A 19954-nucleotide genomic window follows, 5' to 3' on the forward strand; every position below is an offset into this window, starting at 1 on the left:
ATCCCACGCTAGACTAAATATGGCTCGGCACCGCCGAGAGAAAACACATAGATTCCGTTTATGAAGCTCTAAATCAAACGCAGCGGCGCTTTCGGTACACAGTTGGAATAACTGCGCAGTGAGGGGGGGGGGTCGTTTTCTTAAATGACGCACTGCGCAAGCTGCAGTTGCTCTGCAGCCAGCGACAAAAGTAATGGGACAAGAAGTGATGGCTCATTTCGAAATGAATTTTTTTGAAGCGGACAAGCCGCCATCTAAATCAGTTCTTCTCAATTCTATTTTGCCGGGCAATTTCTTCAGGAATTGCAGCGAGTTATCGCATACGCGTTTCCTCCGGTGTTTTAGTTTATCCCCAAAGACTTCCTTCTTCAACATCAGAATACGATGGAAAAGGGCCCCCACACAATTGGAAGCCAGCCGTCACTCGCCTGAGCCGTGCTCTCGCACGCCGATTAAGGGACGTCTTGCTTGGGAATCGTGATTAGAACTCAGAAAGGAAGCCCGAAAAAGATGAGAGAGAAGTCCGAAGTGCGGCGCGATCCGGCAAAAGTGCGAGCGAGTGCGCGCTGGCACGTGGAAGGTGATGTGTGGGCGTTCAAAGCTCATAAAAAGCGCCATCACGCTGATGAGGTCACGGGGAGCGAAACCGGAGAAAGCCTTTCATTTCCTGCCTCATTCCATCCATCTTTCCTCCGACTCGGGTCCTTCTCGCGCTCTCTTTAAAAATGTCACTCGGCTCCAGAAAAGTCTTACAAAGCGTCTCGCAAATTAAATAAACGAGACAAGATCGGAACGGTTACATCGGCGGTTGAGTGACGCGTAAGCAGCGCGACGCCGTCTCGGAGCCAAATCCAGAAATAGTTCCGATAGCCCCGATCTGCAGGAGTCTGTTAGTCGATAGGCTGGTTTACAAAGCTGCTTTCGGCAGACAAGCAGGACGGGATCCTCTTCCGCGCCTACCCGTCGCCAAACCTACCTCACCCGTACTTTATATCCTGGATGGCGAAAGCAGTAAACGGTTGGATCGCAGATGACAAATATCATCCTACCTGGCAGCGAATTTCTCTAGAAAATTGATCGGATGAAATGGTTTTGAGAAAAGATGACTTTTTATATTCTGAAAAGCGTACTCCACACGTTCGTTATATTCCGAATGGGGCAACGGTAAACGATTGGGTACCAGATGGCAAATATAAATGTAAATAAATGTAAATAAATATAAGTAATCAAGATGGCCAATGATCAATGTCAACCACAAAAAATGATGCATGTTTAATTCCTCAATGATCTTTCATTCGGTATGAGTTTGAAATGTCTGAATGCATTTGAATGCGCCTTACGTCCGGTCCTCACGTCAGCAGCTGGCGGAAACTTTGAGGAGTCAAGCTAATCGCAATGTTACCGACCGCTGGCCATTGAATCAATGTCCATGTATTGTTTGGGATGTTAATTTTGAAGTTGGCCTATGTAGAGCGTTGGTTGCGTGTTACGTTACGTTGTTTGACACGATTACTGCTCCTACTTTTGCTCCTGGGTTTTTGACCGCGGCCTGAACCACCTTAACGGATCACTGATTACCGTCATTTCCCAAGTATAAGACACACCTGTGTACCTGTGTCAAATTCTGTTATTTTCTATGTTACAGTGCAAAGACGCATTTGGAAAACTCCCTATTTTCTTGTGTTCATATCCTTAAGTTATATATTTGTTGCGCGTTAAGCGTGTTTTCCTAACATTGTGAGCGGTCAGCGAGTATCGAAGAATGCGGCCCATATAAAGAGGCGCATTTATGCACTTTTGTGACTGACAGATCAATCTTCCTCGAATCAACCTCCTGAAGACAAAGGAAGTGTCGTTCAAAAAGCTTTCGGGGCGTCAGCAGGCTCTCACTTCTCACTTTGGTGAGCCCGTGCGTTTACATGAGATGCAAAGTCCAGAAAAACAGCGATGCCAAAACGCTTATTTCCAGCCTCCAAGCGAATATTTTTTGGAAGCGGCTCCAAAAAGGTCCGGCGTGGAACTCTCAGCATTTCACACGCGTATGCGGCGGGCCAGTCGGATCCGCCGAGGGACAGCGAGGCCTCTTCCTGTTCCCGGGTCGTGACCGCCATCGGCGGCCGGCGGTGATTGACAGCCCGCTGTTTGGGTTAGGCGGCCCCCTCCGGGGACTCGCTTGAAAGACGTCCGACGCGCAACAAGACTTGGCCGCCATTCTCCCACACTGCGCACGCACGCATGCACGTAAAATGGATGAACATATCTCACATTGCATATCTCATGTTCGTCCCGCGGGGCGCGCAGACTGAGAGCGCGGCAACATTGTGTCGGGCGGGAGGAAGGAAGTCCGAGCTCAGGGGGAATTCACTCGCGCTCCGACGCCGCCGAGCCGTCAGACAAAAGCCGAAGCGCCGCGCGATCGTCCCCTTTAGCTTTCCTTGCTAAATGATTCAAAGACTACTTGTGAAATGAGTTGAAAAAAATCCCATTCATCTTGACATTAACAATATTATTGTTGTCAACAGTTGTTTTATTCCCCAGAATCTTGTGTTTTATAGAAAACATCACATGATTTTCACGCTAAAAACAACGCGAACAACAAAACAACGGCGACGGAGATTCAAAAACCAGGTTGGAATTCTCTGCCCGTCGAGAGCGTTTGGAACGCGGCACTGGCGGGCTAGCCTTCCACCCGCCCCCCCACACACACACACACTCAACCCCAACCCCCCCGGGCAAAGACGGGGGTTAGTCGGCTTTGGCGCTTGTTTGTTTAGCTGCGCGTTTCACCGAGCTCTTAATACCGACGCGTAATAGCACTTTGAGTGAGTGGCGTTAAACACACGCGGGAGCAATTCCGCCGCTTACGTCCACACGCGCGTTCAGGCTCGCAAAGTTCCATTCGGATGGTCCCCGTACTCAAGCCGCAGCTGAAATCTTATAGCCGGTGTAAATTTTTAATCAAGGTGATGTGATTTAGCAAACTCCCAGAGGCTGCAATCGGAGATGAGCTTGGTTCAGGAACTAAGCGGAAAGTACACGGCGCCGAAGTGCAGTCAAATGTAGTCGGCACCAATATTACGCCCGAGAAATTGAACGAATCCCGTTCAAGACTGTCAAGTAGGGCCAGGCGTTAGTTAGCAAAGGTCACGTAAGTTCTAATGCATAGGTGTCCAACTCCAGTCCTCGAGGGCCGGCATCCGGCATGTTTTCTGGTTTTCGAGATTTCAACCTTGGGTTTTTGGCACATTTTGTTTGTATGTAGAACGAACAAAAAATAAAATAGAAAATTTCACCGTGGTCCCATCTTATTGGCCCGTACTCGTATATTTTTTTTTTTTGTATATATAATAACTTTAAAACCACATTTTTCCACTTGCCGCCAACTGAAAATGACATTACGGCCCAGGTGGCGTCACATGACCAAACCCAGGCAATCCTCACAGATCATTTTCATAATAAGCTTTTTTTTTTTTTTGTCCTTTAAGAGAATATCTCATTTGTACCGTACGGTATCTTGCACAATGGAAGGCTTTGTGTCATTGCCTCCACCTGCCCAACAATTTTAGTGGTGTCGAGTGTCCATTTCAACTGGAGTTTGGATGCTAAATTGGCTTTGCGTTTGGAAGGAGAGCGACAACTTGCGTTGGCCGCCCGCATGTTTTCTTTGCTGGTACGTTTTGAAATAATGATCCTTTTCAGAAATGTGCTCCCTTCTTGTCCCGACCCCAGTCTGTTTTAAGCATTACAAGTCGTGACGGTTTTCTCCTGGGCGGCCATTAATAACACAAATCTTGTCTGGGTCGGTTCACTTCCAACACAAATGGAGACACGGAAAAGTATGTCACTTTTTTTTTTCTACCCGAATGGTCTCGTAAAACTGGATGAGGCAATTAGACAACGGAAAGGTATTGACAAGGATTTCATCTCGTCTTCTCGCAAATTGCCTCACCCGTGTGGGGTAAACCTCACCTTCGGGTTTGGCGCGGGTTCTTTGGGAGTATACCTCTTCCTCGGGACCTAGCGGTCCGCCAGGCTTCTTTGGGTCTTGTTCACGAGCAAGGCTAGGATGGAACGGGAGGTCGACGGGCGGATGGATGCGCTGCATAAGGTCCGTCGTGGGCCGAAAGACGAAGCTCTCTGTTGACCTGTCGATCTACGTTCCCGCCCTCACCCATGGTCGTCGCGAGCTGGTCACGCGGCCAAAATGAGTTCCCCTCGCAGGGTTTCCGGGCTCTCCCTTAGAGATAAGGCGAGAAGCTCCGTCCTCCGGGACGGACTCAATGTGGAGCTGCCGCTCCTCTGCGTCGAGAGGAGCCGCTTGAGGTGGTCGGGGCATCCGCGTTCCCGGTGACGTGTTCAGGCCCCGCAACCTGATCCCGGATAAGCAGAAGATTATGGATGGCTAGTTGATCGATTTCTTTATGTTTTTGTATCGTGTCGGTCCTTTGCTGACCTCTAATTGGGTTATTTTTAACCCAGCTGTTTTTACATGTCGTGGTGTTTATTAGGCTATTTCGAGGACGTCTGGAAGAACAAGTTCTCCCCCGGCGAGGCCAAATATTCGGAGAAGCTCCCGCTGGAGACATTTGTAAGCTAACCGCGGGCGTGTTGTGTTCTTTGCGATGGTCTTTGACAGCTCCCAGCACTTGTATTTCTCTTGACGTCCAGACAGGAAGACTTTTCTGGATGTCGTGTGGACATAAGACGTGTTTGTTTAGCGCACTTGCAGGGTTTTTCTAAGTGACATAAATCAGTGGGAGCAGTGTTCCCGATGGACAAGTTGGCCGTGACTCAGAGGGTTAACCGTGACGCCACCGAGCTCGCCTTTTTTCCCCCCTTTTTCTTTCGCCTAATTTTTTGCACTCTGGGGCTCATGTTGTTGTTTCCAGTGGAATTTGCATAAAGTGTATGTGACTAGCGCTTTCAAAGTTTGTCACAGAGCGTGGCGTGGCGTGGCGTGGCGCGGCTGGCCTTTTCCAACGTAAACAGCCTTACCATAACAGCGGAACGGCGGTAAAAGTTTTCGGGGGCGCCGCCACGGACGGAACAGAACGGAATTGTGACACGCTGGCCTGCGCGCTGCGAGAGTGGCAACGGGACGAGAAAAAATACGCAACTTGACAAGTGTTGCTTTTAAAGGAGACGTTAATGCTTTTTTGTTGAGTTCGATATTAAACACTTTTGCGGTATTCTGATCATTTTTGGAATCAAGAGTTATTTTTCCACCAATCTTTTGATTCTCCATTTCTGATTGCAGCTCCACCTAGCGGATGCATATCACAAGCCCGGCCACTACTGTAGCTTCTATTCTTTGTGCCTTATAATGCGCCTTATATATGACAAAGGTTTTAAAATAGGCCATTCATTGAAGGTGCGCCTTATTCGGCCTTGTCTTATAGTGCGGAAAATACGGTGTATTTAGTTGGCATTTTCTGTTTTAAACTACATCCAGTCTTCGGGCGGGAAGCATGTAAAATTTCTAATTAAAACCGTGGCTCTCCTTTCCCATTTGTGGTTTCTGCAGGTGGCAACAAGTGTGCGGCTTTGCCGTGTCGACGCTTGGAACATATATCTCGTGCCCTAAAAAAAAAGGTTGGGCATCTGCGGCTCAAAGTGCTGAAGCCACAGAAGGTAGTTCCTGAGCCGAAGCCAAAGGCACCGAACAATAGAAGGTGTGCTTGCCAGTGACTCATTTGGATGCGTTTGAGTGGGGTTTCCCACAATTGCGTTTGCGGTGTCATTTTTCCTGCTCGTGTGGGCGGGCGGCGATCGCATTACGCCCTCCTGCTAGCCGCGCACATGCCGTTCTTGCCTTTCCACTTATATTTGGATCCGTTCGTCATGAATCGGCTGGAACCTTCGGGTGCGGGCGCCCGATTTAACTTTGACAATGTTTTCGCTGAATGATTAGTGCTTTGCGTGCGTGGAAGATGAAAGCCGGCGCCCGTTGACCGACGACGACGTCTCTCGGTGTCACGCAAAGCACCTCGCGTGCCGCACATTTATTTTCACAGTCGCATCCTCTCCATTGTCTAGAGTCGCCATCTGATCTTGCTCGCTGGCAACTCAAAACAAGTTGCTAGACAACATATCAAATTTAATAAACTACCGGCATGCAATTTGATAGCATGCAATTTGCATTTTAGAACTTGTCCTGGGTAAAAAAAAAGAATTTACACTTGCGCAAAACGGACGGTGTATTAAGGACAAACCCAACACGGTGCATGAAGTCACGACAAATCGGCAGAAGCGCCACCAAACCTCTGAGACCGACTCGCCAAATTCTTAAAAAATAAGTGAAAAACGTATCAGTAATGAAAAAATATTATACGTACACAAAAACAATAAATGAAAAAACAAATGGACATACAGTAAAATGAATAAAAAAACAAAACAATAAAAATATATCAAGCAAATGAAAAATGTATAAAACCCCCAAAAATGCAAATAAAAAATGAAGGCACACTAGTAAAATTTAAAAAAACAAAACATTAAAAAAATTGTTATGATGAAAAAATGATAACCCCCAAAAAGTGCAAATAAAAAAATGAGGACATGCTCGTTTAATAATAAAAAAACCTAAAAAATGTATAGTAAAAAATATAAAATCCAAAACTGTACAAATAAAATAAATGTAGACATGCAAAAAACTAAATAATAAAAAACTGTATAAAAAAATTCTCAAACCCCCAAATAAAATAATGAAGACATGCTAGATGAAAAACAAAAGATGTAATATATGGCTGCAACATCAATCTTCCTCCGATGCACAATTTTCCAAGGCGTCACGTGCCATCTTTTGCCAGCCTTCCTTGTCCAGGTTCTGCGAGGCGGACGGAGCGAACCCCGTTGGCCTCAAACAAGGCCTTTCATCGCATTCGCACGGGACTCCCCGAATTCCCTCCAAGCGCTTTCCTTCTGAAACTCAGCCAAATACGTCGCTGCGTGATACCGTCGGGGCAGGGCGGTCCCGGCACCGACTTGTCGGTTGAACTCTCTGTGACTCTCGGGCCCATTATGTCTGCGCTCAAATTAGAGCAAGTGCTAACACACCCGGCCCAAAATGAGGTAACAACCAGGAAGAGTGATCCATCTCCATACGCGACGCTACGGAGAAGGAACCACTTTTGTCTCCTTATTTCAAAGGCAAAACACTTGATACTATATTATCTACACCGTGCGCCAAAGTGGGGACCGTGGCCTGCCTGACTGCAGTCAAATCATTTGCCTGTTTTGGAACTGATTTGTCTTTTAACAGTGACAGATTTGGGCCTTTGTTTTCTTATTTTGGTGCCGCCTCTGGCCGCTGTTGATGCGCATTTTGCGGTGGGGAAGGACGGGGTTCAGTTGGGAGCAGTCGTGTCGGTGCGCACGCGTTCATCCTCTTCGTGAAATCTGGCCCATGAGTGTCAATTTTGATTTTTGAAACTTAGTTTAGCTGAAAAGTAACAAACATACTTGTTGTAAAATTGAATATTTTGGTGAAAAAAGGGCACTTTTTTTACATAAATGATTTTTCGTTTTCATTTGAAATGGTGGTCTTTGGAAAATGTTCTTTCTAGACAAGGTCCCTGACCCCGAGAGGTTTGAGAACCCCTGCGCTTGGGTATGACTTTGTTTTCCATGAGGAAGGATGGTGTGGCTTCACTTGAGAGCAGTAGCTGTCTGCGACACGCACGTTCTTTGTCAGATTGTTGTCATTTACGATAATATGGCCAAAATGAGTTTGTTTGCTAGCTAATCTTAGTTCTTATCTTCAAGCTTGTATTCGTTTAGCTCGTTAGCATTTTCGGTTCGGCCAGGTATTTCCCGTTGGTGTACGTACTGTAAGGTCCACAATCCAAATCTCAAGCACCGACCGGTCCGCGGTGACAAAAAGGTCGGGGGCTTTAGCATACCGGCTGTTAGCATCCGACCAATGTCAAGTAGTTTTTCACACATTAGCGCCCGTCCGTGACAAATTCATCCATCCGGTCCAAACTGGTTGTTAGCACGCTAGCTCCTAGCGTAGTTTGATTTTCTGTTTTGCCTCTGGATCATATCATATCACACATTCTCCGAGCATGTCGCCGCGTCCAGTAGGGATCCCCCGTTTTCCCATGTCGCCGCCATGCGCCCAGCTGTTCACGCGTCTAATCCCCTCTGATTTAAATCGCTACATCGTGCGAAGCCCGCCGCTTTAACGCTCATTCTTCTATGCGCGCGCACACTGTAGTTGCACTGATATCTGTCGAACTTTCTCCCTGTCGCTGTCACACACGCATTACTACTACGACTGTTGACTGTGCAAGAGCGTATTATGAAATACAGTTTTCCCCCTACATTCCACATGTCACCCAAAACCTGTTGTTTACCATTTTTGCTGTGGGAGCTGTCCATCTACGGTGCGCGTCAACGCGTATAATCTGCCACTTGAGGCTTTGCGAGAACACGTCAGGAAGTTTGTTGGCTTGCGATGCCTTCGCGTGTCACTCGGCTTCTCGGCGTGTAATCGGCCAAGCAAAGTGGCGACGTTGTCAGCTGCGACTAGTCCGGTGCGCGGAGCGAGAGCGTTTTGGGACATGGATTAGCATTGGAGCATGTTTGAAAGTTTCGTAAAGTTGCAATTGCACGATAAAAGTCGAAAGGTGGTCAGAAAATGTGAATTTATTTAGTAGAAATGTCGTTGATTGTCTTCTCTATTCATAGTTGTTCTCCAGCCATGCCAAATGATCAGGAGTGGTAAAAGTAGCAAGCGTTTTGACACTTGACCTCAAAGTGTCACCTGCGGCCTGCATCTGTTTGCCTGCTGGCTTGTCTGTCACACGCTCACACACACACGTTTGTGCGGCTACACTTGTGAGGACGTTCATTGACATGATCCAATTCCCAGGCTCTAACCCGAACTTTCTCCATCAGAAATGACCCTAACCTCATGAATCCTAACCTCGACCCTAAGCCAATTCAAAGCTCTCCTCTAAAGGCAAGTCTTGACCCGGAAAATGAGGTCCGAACAAGTGAGGACCGGCCTCAATTGGAACAAGTACTCTCCTAGACGTGCTTGCTTATGATGTTTGCGCTCCGACCCTGCTTTTTTTTAGTTCATAAATAATCCAAATGAAGCGCGTGCCGGAAGTTGCTTGTAGATCCTCCCGCGCCACGTTGCGACAACGTTCTCACTTCTAGAAAACTCAACAGGGTTCTCACAAGCAGAGTTGTACAGGAACACACACACACATTCAATGCTGAAGTGAAACCGAGCGAGAGAAAAATGCGACGCGTGACAAGAGGCATCTGTCCTCAAGCGGGTGTCGGGTTGCCAAGCGGCATTGCGTATTTACGCGCGGGCCGTAAATGTGTCGTCTGTTTATGATTTGGATCGAGCGCGGCCGAAAGGGCAAAAACGAGGCGTGTTGGGCAACAAATGAGCGCTTTGTTTTCTAAAGTGGTGCCTCACCTTGTCGCCCGAGGTCACGTCGCCGACTTTATTACGCGATGCGAGCCGTTTCGCTTTCATTGCAACTAAATTGTCTCCAATTGTTTGCAATGTTGTGTGTTTACGATAGTGTTTACGATACTTTTTAGCGAATGATGCTACCGTATTTTCCACTTCAAAAGTATGGGTGCAGCCTAAACACAGTAACTTAAAAATGGGATTTTCTTTTCATCTCGACCATTCGAGAAAGATTCATCTCTGAGCCACAATACTTATTTAGAATAATTACCCTAGCGGGAGATGTCAATTGACTGTTAGCATCAAGTGCCTGTTGCAGCTAACAGCGGCTCGTGTCAGATGAGGTTCTTACGGCATTATTTTCAATAAAACGAGCGAGCGAATTGAACCGGCATCTGAGTTCATATGCAGCAATATTACTAAAACCAAGAAGAAAAAGATACGAGGTCTGCAGCTGGTTCAATCAATATTCGTTGTTTATTAAATGCCGTCTTTTGGCATATAACGCACAATCATAAACGCGGATGCTGCTCAACTTGGGGTATTTATGGTAAAACGAACTGGAAGTGCCTTGCGAGGAAGGCGAAAAACAAGCGCTTGGAGCTGTTGTGACGGGCCGCGCTCTTTGGCGCAGGCTCACGCCGGCAGGTGTGAAGGGGTCAAAGTGTCAGGCGCGAGGTGACGGCGAGGTGAGAGACGCGCAAAGGCTGAGAAAACTCCGCCGGATGATCTTCCGCCGCCTCGGGCCCTTGCTTGTGTGTGCGTGTGTCAGCGTTAGTAACGGGATACGTGTGCGGTAGAATGCTGGAAACTTGTAGCGCCTTATCTGGAGGCCAAGTCAGCTTTCGTCTGTCAGTTTTCTCATGCATACCTGATGCGCTTGATAAGATCCGTCCTGCGTGCGTGCGTGTGCGTGCGTGTGCGTGCGTGCGCGCGCGTCTTTCCCGTGGTTTCCCCAACTCGCAGCACAAGCTCGTTAGCATGCAATGTTACTTCGACAGCTTCCTGTTGAATCTGATAAGCAGGCGTGTTTTTTGTAGCGCTACGACAATGATTTTCATCTTGTTGCCGACGTTTGTATTCTTTTAATTGTGTCAATATTGCATGGTAACCAATTCCAAAAGCATATTTCTGTTGTTTTTGTTTTTGTTTTTTTTTTCATGAAGAGACCAAGCATTTATTCCCAACTATGTATAAACACATCACAAACACACACATACACACACATATGTGTACCAAAAATATTGATTGAATGAGTTCATTTTTAATGCACCCGCAATTTTTGACCCCATTTAGCGAAACAGGTGAAAAAAAGGAAAATTGATTGATTGGGTTCATTACTGATTCACCAGCCATTTTTGACCCCATTTACTGTAGACAAACACTTGAAAAAAAGGGGAAAAAAAAACATACATATTTTTAAATTATATATATTTGTGTGTGTGTGTGTGTGTGTGTGTGTGTGTGTGTACACAGTTGATGACGAACAAACATGTTTTCATCCCGCAATTTTTTTATGCATCAAGTAGAATTTCCAAGAACATCGCGACACTTTTCGCCCGTGCGGGCCGTTGCAGAAATGTAAAATGTGTATTTATTAGCATAACTAATAGAATGATCCAGAGCCCCGGTCAGGCACCTTTGGAGACACGTGTTTGTAATCAACGTCGGCGCGCGGGCACGGGCCCGTGCATTAACGCATGCTCTCTGTTTATCGATAGGGCTAATGGATTTTCTGCCGGGCCGAAGTTTGTTTGTCCGGTAACCCGAGAGCAGCCAGCCGCTCGCTGAGGCCGGCGCTTCAGAATAGAAGCATGAGTCACGAGCGGGCCCGGCGGCCGTATCGGCTTGCGTGCGGCCGCCGTCGAAAAACCGGCCGACGTCCGGTCCGGGCCGAAACCGAGAAGGAAGCAGCTAATGGAGAAGTCCGCTTTTCGGACCTGAACCGTTTCGGTCGTAAAGTTTTTTACATTGCAAATATTGACGACTCACTCGATCCATGCCAAAGGCATATTTATATGTCATTACAAAGTCCGGTTCAATCCCAGGTACTTCTGGAAAGCATTTTTTTCAAGTGTTTGGACAAAGGAGGTTCTGAAAATAGCTCGCATCGAACGAAAAAGCAAAAAACGGGGCCTAAGAAAGCGCTTAAACAAGAAAGCGGGCCCTAGCACAGCACCCTGTGGTACGCCGCACGGCGAGCGCCGCAAACGTGAAGCGAGAAATGAAGCAGAGTGCGTGCCAACGAAACACGGTGGCACCTTTCCACCGCCTCTTTTGCGGCAGTCGCAATCGGCCGCGCGTTAGCACCTCATCATTAGCATTCCCCCCCCGCACATTAGCGCCGGCCCCTCCGACTTATCGGGTTTCGGTCCTCAGACGCGGGGCAACCCGACACCGGCCGGCTCCGGCCCTTAACACAATTTCGGCGCGGGGCCTCTCAACAACACATAGTCGGGGTAAAAATATCAAGCGAAATTAAGGTTTCGGTTGTTGATTGGTCACAGGCGCGGCCATGTGACCGCTACGGACCAATCGGGGGGTCGCCGGGCGGGAGCCCATGAGTGTTGGCTTACCTGCATGTGTGTTAAAGTGTTATTTATATCTGGAGTGAAAGTGTCAACGCAAGAAGGTCAGGACTTTTGCTTTGCGTCCCGCCGGAGCCGCTTGTTAAATGTGCGCTCGCCATTTCCGCCAGTGAGGGGCTCTTTTCGACCTCGCGCTCAAAACCTCGGGTCGAGCCCCGACCTGGCGGATTTGACTTGTTACATACTTGGCTTTCCTCCTGGAAGTTGACTTGCAGACGGATCTATCTTTTCCAGCGCGATTCGGGTTTTTTCTCTGGCTATCGGTCGTGTGGAGCCATCTTTATCTTCCTGCCCGCCATGCCGGTTAAAATGGAACTTTGGCTTAATGAGTTAGCTCGGTGAAGTCAAAATGGATGCTTGACCTCTAGAAATTGTAACTATCTATCCTAACAATCAAGCTCATCCATGTAATCGATCCATTTTTTTTTTTTTGATGACGTAAACAGAATTGACCGCAAAGGTTTTGTACGGTTGTCGGGTGACGTGTTTTTAATGAGGCAGCACAACAGGTGCGCAATCCGCCGCAGCCGGCAAATGAGCGCCGACTCGTCAGCTACTCGAGGCATGACGCGCCGTTTCTATTTGGGGACGCGGTTGATGGCGGCGGCCGGCCTCGGCGATGGAAGAGCCACATGTTGCTTCGCCGTTCAGACGGGAGAACTGCAAAATATCTGGAATTGCGTTCACAATCGCAGGAGCTCCGAGCCAAACCGTTCGCGCCGCCCCCCCAAAAGACCCGGCTGAGAAATTGTTAACATGCATTATGCTGGTCGCAGTTCATCTTCGGTGGCGCATGAGCGCAATTAGGGCCGAGTCGGGCGCGATCGCACGCGTTTTTATGGCCCGCGGGGAGCGAAAGCGAGCCGGCAGATGCTAGCAAAAGCAGACAGACAAGGTGGGAGGACCGAAGACGGGACGAGTGGGCGGACGGCAAAGGCTCCCCGGGGAGCGGCCCTCGGCCGCAACTCCGTGACCGTATAGAAACGCTCAGACGCTCCCCGAAGGCCGCAAACGCTACAGCCCCCCCCCCCCCCCCCCCCCCCCATGCTTTGTTAAACACATGACCGAGGAGAAATGCTACGCTAGCATTAGCCCCGTGAACAAGCTGGCGTGAGCTAGGCCTGCTACACTGATAGCATGTCTTACTTGGAATGGAGTCCATTTCAAGTTGTCATTTTTTAAATGTGCAATCAAGTGCAAATCTTTAAGAAATTGAAACACTTTTCCTTAATGGGAAAAATGTGATGAGTACGCACGGTATCGTCCATGTCAATGCATCGTTGGAGTGACCGTCGGCGACTTTGAAAAAAGAAAAAGAAAAATAATAATGTGGCTCTGGGGTATCGCCTTTCACTAGCTGTCATTTCTACAAGCACGAGGCGTCCCTTTATGGGCCCGGAGCAGACTTCAAACAAAGCCCGGCGGACAGAGCCGGAGAAGACGCTTACCAAAGCCAAGGCGAGAAGGCGAGAAGGCGGGAAGGCGGGAAGGCGGACGGGGATGAATGAGCCGGCAGACCCACCAAAAAGGGACGTGGGAACTTTCTCGCCGCCGTCCCCGCTTGAGTTTCTTCTTGGCCGCCTCTGCGTCCGACCCTCGCTACTATTCTCTTAGATTTTCAAAAGCCGTCCGCGAGCGGTCTGGAAATCCAGACGGGCGACGGACGCGCCGGGAAAAATGGGGCGGAATTCCGCCCGAGTCCCGTCGTCTCCGTTCCGGCTCCGGCGTTCCGACGCCGCTCACGCGGGGGTCCGTCTGTCATCTGTCGGGGACCGTCGATTCAAGGCTCGCTTCTTTTTTTTTTCCAGCGGCGGCCCGGGCGCGGAGTATTATCAAACCAAACAAATCGACAAACCGCCGCCCGCTAATGCAGTCCGAAGGCGCGGAGGATTATTTTTCTTTGGCCCAAACCGTTGCGCTCATAACGCAACCTTTGAAAGCTTAATGGCGGGGCCCGCAAACGCAGATCGTAGCCGTCACCTCGACAGGAAAAATAATTCAAACTTAAGGGTGAATCCAGTTTTTGACTCTTAAGTTGCAACCTCCATCAATTCTCCAGCATAAGACCAATTAAAAAAAAAAGAAAAACACTTAAAAGTTTCCATAAACGTGCTGATAAACTTTCGATCTTTTTTTTACGATCAACCGGGTAAAAAAGGCAAAATTCTTGAGGCAAAAACCCGAAACCATTGGTGTGGAACACCAGTCCTGGAGGGCCGGTATCCTGCGGTATTCCTGATTTTCCCTCCCTGGTACACCTGATTCAAATGAATCATTAGCAAGCTCTGCGAGAGCTTGGAACGTGCAGGATGCCAGCCCTCCAGGATTGGAATTTCGACAAGAAAAAAGATGTGAAAATGCAAATTTTGCACTACTGCAAACATGCGTCAGCTATTGTTTTAAGGTTGCTTTTAGACTGAAGTTTCTTAAAATACAGTGCAACCTAAAAAAAAAAAAGTTTGATGGACGCTGGTCGATTTGAAAGTTTGCATCCCTGTCAAAAGCGATGTGTTCAGGGCACCGACGGGCGTTTGAAGCTCATCCCAAGCGTAAGGCGCAGACCGACCCGGGGCCCCAAAACTTTCAGCCCAGTCCTGCTTTCCATCTTGCGGCCGCCGAGATAAATAAACCTCCGGCGGCACCTTCTAACGGGCCGGCTCCCGCCGCCGCTGAAAAAACACACGTCCGAGTAAGCGTGGCATTCGATTGGACGCAAAAACAAATACACGCGCCCGCGCCTAAACGGCTAATGTCAATGTCGACAGTGAAGTGTAAAGAAAATTCCGTCACACATAAATGAGCAGGCAGGAAAAATAGACTCACGCCTGTCACGTCCGTTTCAACACACGCGCGGCCGCAAGTCCCGCTTTCCGACGCGCAAGATAAACAGCGCCGGCCGCGGCAAAAGACCGGCCGCGCTTTCCCTTGAATTGGATCGGCGGTCGGGACGCGTCTCGCCTGACCTTTACTCTTTTTCTTCCCGTGGCCCGGACGACGTGAACCCCGGGGATTTTCGGCAAATTGCAAGCGTGAAACTCGCCGTTGGGCCCCGCTTGATTTGCGGCGGCGGGACCGGAGCCCGTCCTCTGACAAACTCATCTCCTTTTACGCAGGAGCAATGGCGGCCGGTCGGGTCCGGGTTCTACCCGTATTGCCGGATTTTAGAGCGGCCTTTATTCGGACCCAAATGGATTGAATTTTCTTCCGGTTTCATACGTCGTCCTCCAGTAAGGTTTTCTATACGGTGTTTATTTCAGCTATATTTAGGTGCTTTGTAGTTGCTGCTCTTTTGGTTAGCAACCGATGGGCACCAGTGACAGCATGACTTCAATAGTTAAGAACAAATCTTAGATGTAATGAGGTCAGGATGGAGGAACTGCACCATTTTGATTCTGAAGCGTGAGTTAGAAATCTCACAATTGCACATTTTCATAACAATGTTAAAGTGCCTTGGTAGGTGCTGCTGTTTTGGTGATCAAAAGTACAGTTAGGCCACTATGTTTATCCTGCAAACAAATTAAATTAAATTAACCCATATTATGAACAGAAAAAAATAGATGCATCAAATCAAACGCAATTGCATATAATAAATGAAAAAACAGTACAGTATAATACACCAAAGGTTTAAATGAATTCATGAAAAGACAAAGTATAATCAATAAAAAAAAAACTACAAACATGTATAATAAAAAGAGAAAACCAACGGAAAAAAACGAGTCAACCTCTGCTTCACGCATTTCACTTTTTGCAGGTCTGTTTTTCCAAGCTAACCCAGCAATAAATGAGGTCACGCTGCATTCATTTATTTATTTAGCGCATTGTCAGAACTTATGAAATGTGTCTGCAAATCCATGAGACGCGCTAGCCAAACTGCTTTCTATCCGTCCTCACCTGCGTTTATGAATGCGCCGGCCTGTCTTTTTTTTTTTGTTTTTTTTAATGCTAGCCCAAAGCAAACGGGCAAAGCAGTGAAAGATTGACGGCAGCTTAGGCGACGGTGTTTATCGCGCCCGCTTATGCAGATGAAGTGCAAGCTGACGGTGGGCTCATTACGGCCCGAGTCCAACGCTAATTAGCCCGTAAACGCGCCGCCACTCCGCAAGTAGCGCCATTTGTAAAGTTAATTGCGGTGCCGCACATTTGAAGAGAGCCAGGCGCCCCCTTTCCGAGCGACGGCCCAGACGATGGCCCCGCCACTGCCTTTTCTTCATCCGTTTACGTTCTGCGGGCGAGCGAAGGCCCCGACCCCGAATCAATCGAATTGATTCCACTGGATTATTTTCATCAGTTGCTATCCCCTCTCTTAAGCCCCCCCCCCCACCACCACCACGCCCGCCCTCCGCCGCCGCATGTAAAGAAATACAGCGGCATAAGGTTTGGAAAAAGGCAGATTGGCTTCGATTGGGGGGGGGCAGAAGGTGTGTAATTCTATCTACGAGAGCCCCCCGCTTGCTCGCCTCAATAACTTACACCTTAAGCCTTTTTCAAACAAATTTGGACGAATCAAAGTGCCACTTATGAATAATGATGTTTTGGGGTGGGGGGGAAGAAGGGAAACAACAATTAACAGTGCAAGCTTTCTCTTTTTTTCCAACCCCCCCACTTGTAGCGGCGCGTGTGTGTTTGCCCTGATAGCTCGGGGAAGTATCTGTTTACTTAGTGATTACAGACAATTTGAGTGTCGCGGCCTAGTAAATTCAAACCATTCACTCGGCTAGATTGGTCCAGACAGCATCATCAAGCCCGCACACACACACACACACACACACACACTTCACGCGGGCTCCAGTTAGCGTGCGGGACCCAGCCCCCGCCCGACCCCCCCGAAGGCAAATAAACCTTCACGTGTAATTAGGGCCAATTGTGTATATTTTCACGTCCATTTCCCGACCGGGGCCGGGGGGCGTGGCCGGGGGACCCGGAGGCCGGGGGACCCGGGGGCCGGAGCGCGGCAAGCGCCGCAGAGATGGGCCTGAAAAAGACGCGTTTGTTGCTTCTCGGGGGCAAAGAAAAAGCCAACGGCAACATAAGTGGTTCTGTGCCGGGCCGGGCCGGGCGGTGGCGCCGCGTGTTTGGTCTGCGAGTGGGGACGCGGCCGCCCCGTCATCAAAACACCGTCACAGAGTCAATATTATGGCTGTGAAATGGGGGCGCAGTTGTCACACGATCCTCCTAATGGAAACATTTCCACTGCTTTACCTAATATCACATTTACTCTTTTTTTCATGATATCACCTTTTGCTCAAACTTTTCTTGATGCAAAGTCAGATGATGAAAAAATGCTTCATCAGTCATAATATTTAGGGGAAAATGTCTTATATAGGACAAGGGACATTCAATAGCTCTATGGGTACACGGTCACATTGTTTAAATACCAATAAGTAACTTTTTTGTTTATACCCTTTCTTGGGTCCTTTTTATCAATGTTATTTTAAATATAATATGTTAAATATGCATATTTAAATTAATTTATATATATATATATATATATTAATATATATATATATATATATTAATATAGTAATATATTTATATATTAAATTTATATATATAATATATATATATATATATATTATATATATATATATATATACATATACATATATATATATATATATATGAATAAAATTAAATAAATATAATTATGATAATATATTAAAAAATAAAATAATAAAAAACTAAAAATAGTGTGTGTGTGTATGTTCTTCAAATATTCTAGGAAAACAAATAATACGTGATATATTCTTATCTTACATCAATGTTAAATATATGTTTGAATAAATATGTGAACAAAAATTTGATAAAAACATAATAAGAGTAATATTATAATAAAAAAATTGTTAAATGCATCCAACTTAAAAAAACAACTTTCGAGCTGTAACTCTTTTTCCAGCCCAGTGTGTGCGCGACCTTTCACAAAGTGCAAATGAAGTGCCCAAAAGGAGCTTCAACGTTTCTCTTTCCAGACCCGAACACATTCTTCCAATTTTTGCTATTTGTTTTTATTTGACTTTAATCTTATTATTTTCTGTTATTACCACGAGGGCTGCGCGAGCGCGTCCACGCCACCTCTGGACCGGCGGCCATCTTTCCCCGCTTAGCCTCTGCCTTTGGGTTTGTTTTGAGCTCGCGCGCGGGGTTGACCTTTGCGCCGATTTCGCGTCCGTCTCGCCTTGTTGATGCTCCTTGATTGGCAGAATGGCCCGTGAGTGTTTGACGGCCAAAGTGTATGTGTGTGTGTTTTGCCTCGGTGTGTGTGCGTGTGTGTGTGTGGCGGAGCGGGCCGCGGTCTGGATAGTGTCAGTGTGGCCAGAAAGGGATGTGAGTAATTAGCAATCCTCCAAACATGACTTTGCCCCGTTTAAATTCTTCCCAGCGCCGCGGCACGCCACCCCTCTAAACATTGCAACCTGTCAGCAACACACACACACACACACACATCATCGTCATCAGCATTATACCAGTAGCGTTGGAGTCACCTCTCCCCGGACTCGTCAAATTTGGATTGTTTGCAGTTTGCATTGATTTTCAGCGATTTGAATCAAAATACCGGATTATTCGCACTATACTGTAAGCCGCACCTTTGGCCAATTCTAAAACTGTTTTCATATATAAGGCATTATAATGTACATAGAATAGAAGCTACAGTAGTGGCTGGGATTGCCTTATGCATCCACAAGGTGGAGCCACGCTCAAGGGAATGTCAACAAAACAATCAAAAAACATATCTATATATATATAAATGCGCCTTACAATGCGGAAAATGCAGTCATTAAACACACCTCTTGCTATATTGACCCTGAAAATGGATTGCTGTTCATTGCGAGCAAACACAAGAGGGGAGGGTTCAAATACCATAGAAAACGGCGATCACCACCCCCCCAATTCACACACCAAGTTGTTGCTTGGTGCAAAGCTAATGACTCTTGAGCAGGCGTTTTGAAAGAAAACGTGGGCGCACGGCCGTCACGGCGCCAAAGCATCCACCTGACCGGCCCAAGCGTATTAACGCTAATAACGCTCATTACTCCGCAACAATGTCCAGAGCGCTTGTCAACTTGATGATTAATGGCTCGCTCTATTACTTTTTTTTTTTTTTTTTTCAGGATTGTAACAGACTACGAGAAGGGGGGGGGGGGGGGGGGGGGGGGGGGGGGGGGGGCATAAGGAAAGTCCTTTTGGGTGATTGAAGCACACAATATTTGCCACTAATATAAAAAAATCGGTCGTGAAAAGGGTTATTGCTGTGGCAGGTACAGTGCGGTTTTCTTTTCAAATTAAGAGCAAATTGATTGGAACAAATCACCGTATTGCACTTTTTACTCCTTTGCCAAATATTCTTTGTTTTTGTTTCGTTCAAAACAAAAATACAATTGCCATTGGTGAGGCAGTTTTAGGACAGATGCGACAGCGCAGTCAAAATAAATGAGGTAATTTTGTGTAAAAATAAAGCGATCTGCTTTCTGGGTTGTTTTGTTGGCACTCCCTTTTGTGCAGCTCCATCTAGCATCTAACACAAGCCCAGCGACTACAGTAGCTTCCATTCTTTGCACCTTATAATGAAAAGCGGTTTCAAATGGGCCGTTCATTGAAGCTACAAAGGTATATTTTTCAGTAAAGTGTTGAGGAGCTGACAGTGTAGCGCCATTTGAAGAGGTTTGCGTGGACTTTTTCTATCCGCCGGCGATTGCGAGCGGCGGGGCCTCTCAATTTCACATCCTGCCGCGCTCGCCTTTCCTGTCATTGATCACGGCCGGCTTCGTAGTCCCCGCGCGGAAATTCGATCGCGGCGGAGAAGACGGAGGGACACGTGTTGTCGGACAAGCGTCCGCAGGAAGGACGAGACAAGGGGAAAGGCTTCTGCGCAAATTTGCGTTTGTGTCGGTGGTAGTTTGCTTTGATTTTTATCTTGAGTGAAGCTGACCTTCATTCA

Source organism: Hippichthys cyanospilos, chromosome 8 (assembly GCF_059441005.1).
Source record: "Hippichthys cyanospilos isolate Australia breed blue-spotted pipefish chromosome 8, RoL_Hcya_1.0, whole genome shotgun sequence".
Taxonomy (NCBI): domain Eukaryota; kingdom Metazoa; phylum Chordata; class Actinopteri; order Syngnathiformes; family Syngnathidae; genus Hippichthys; species Hippichthys cyanospilos.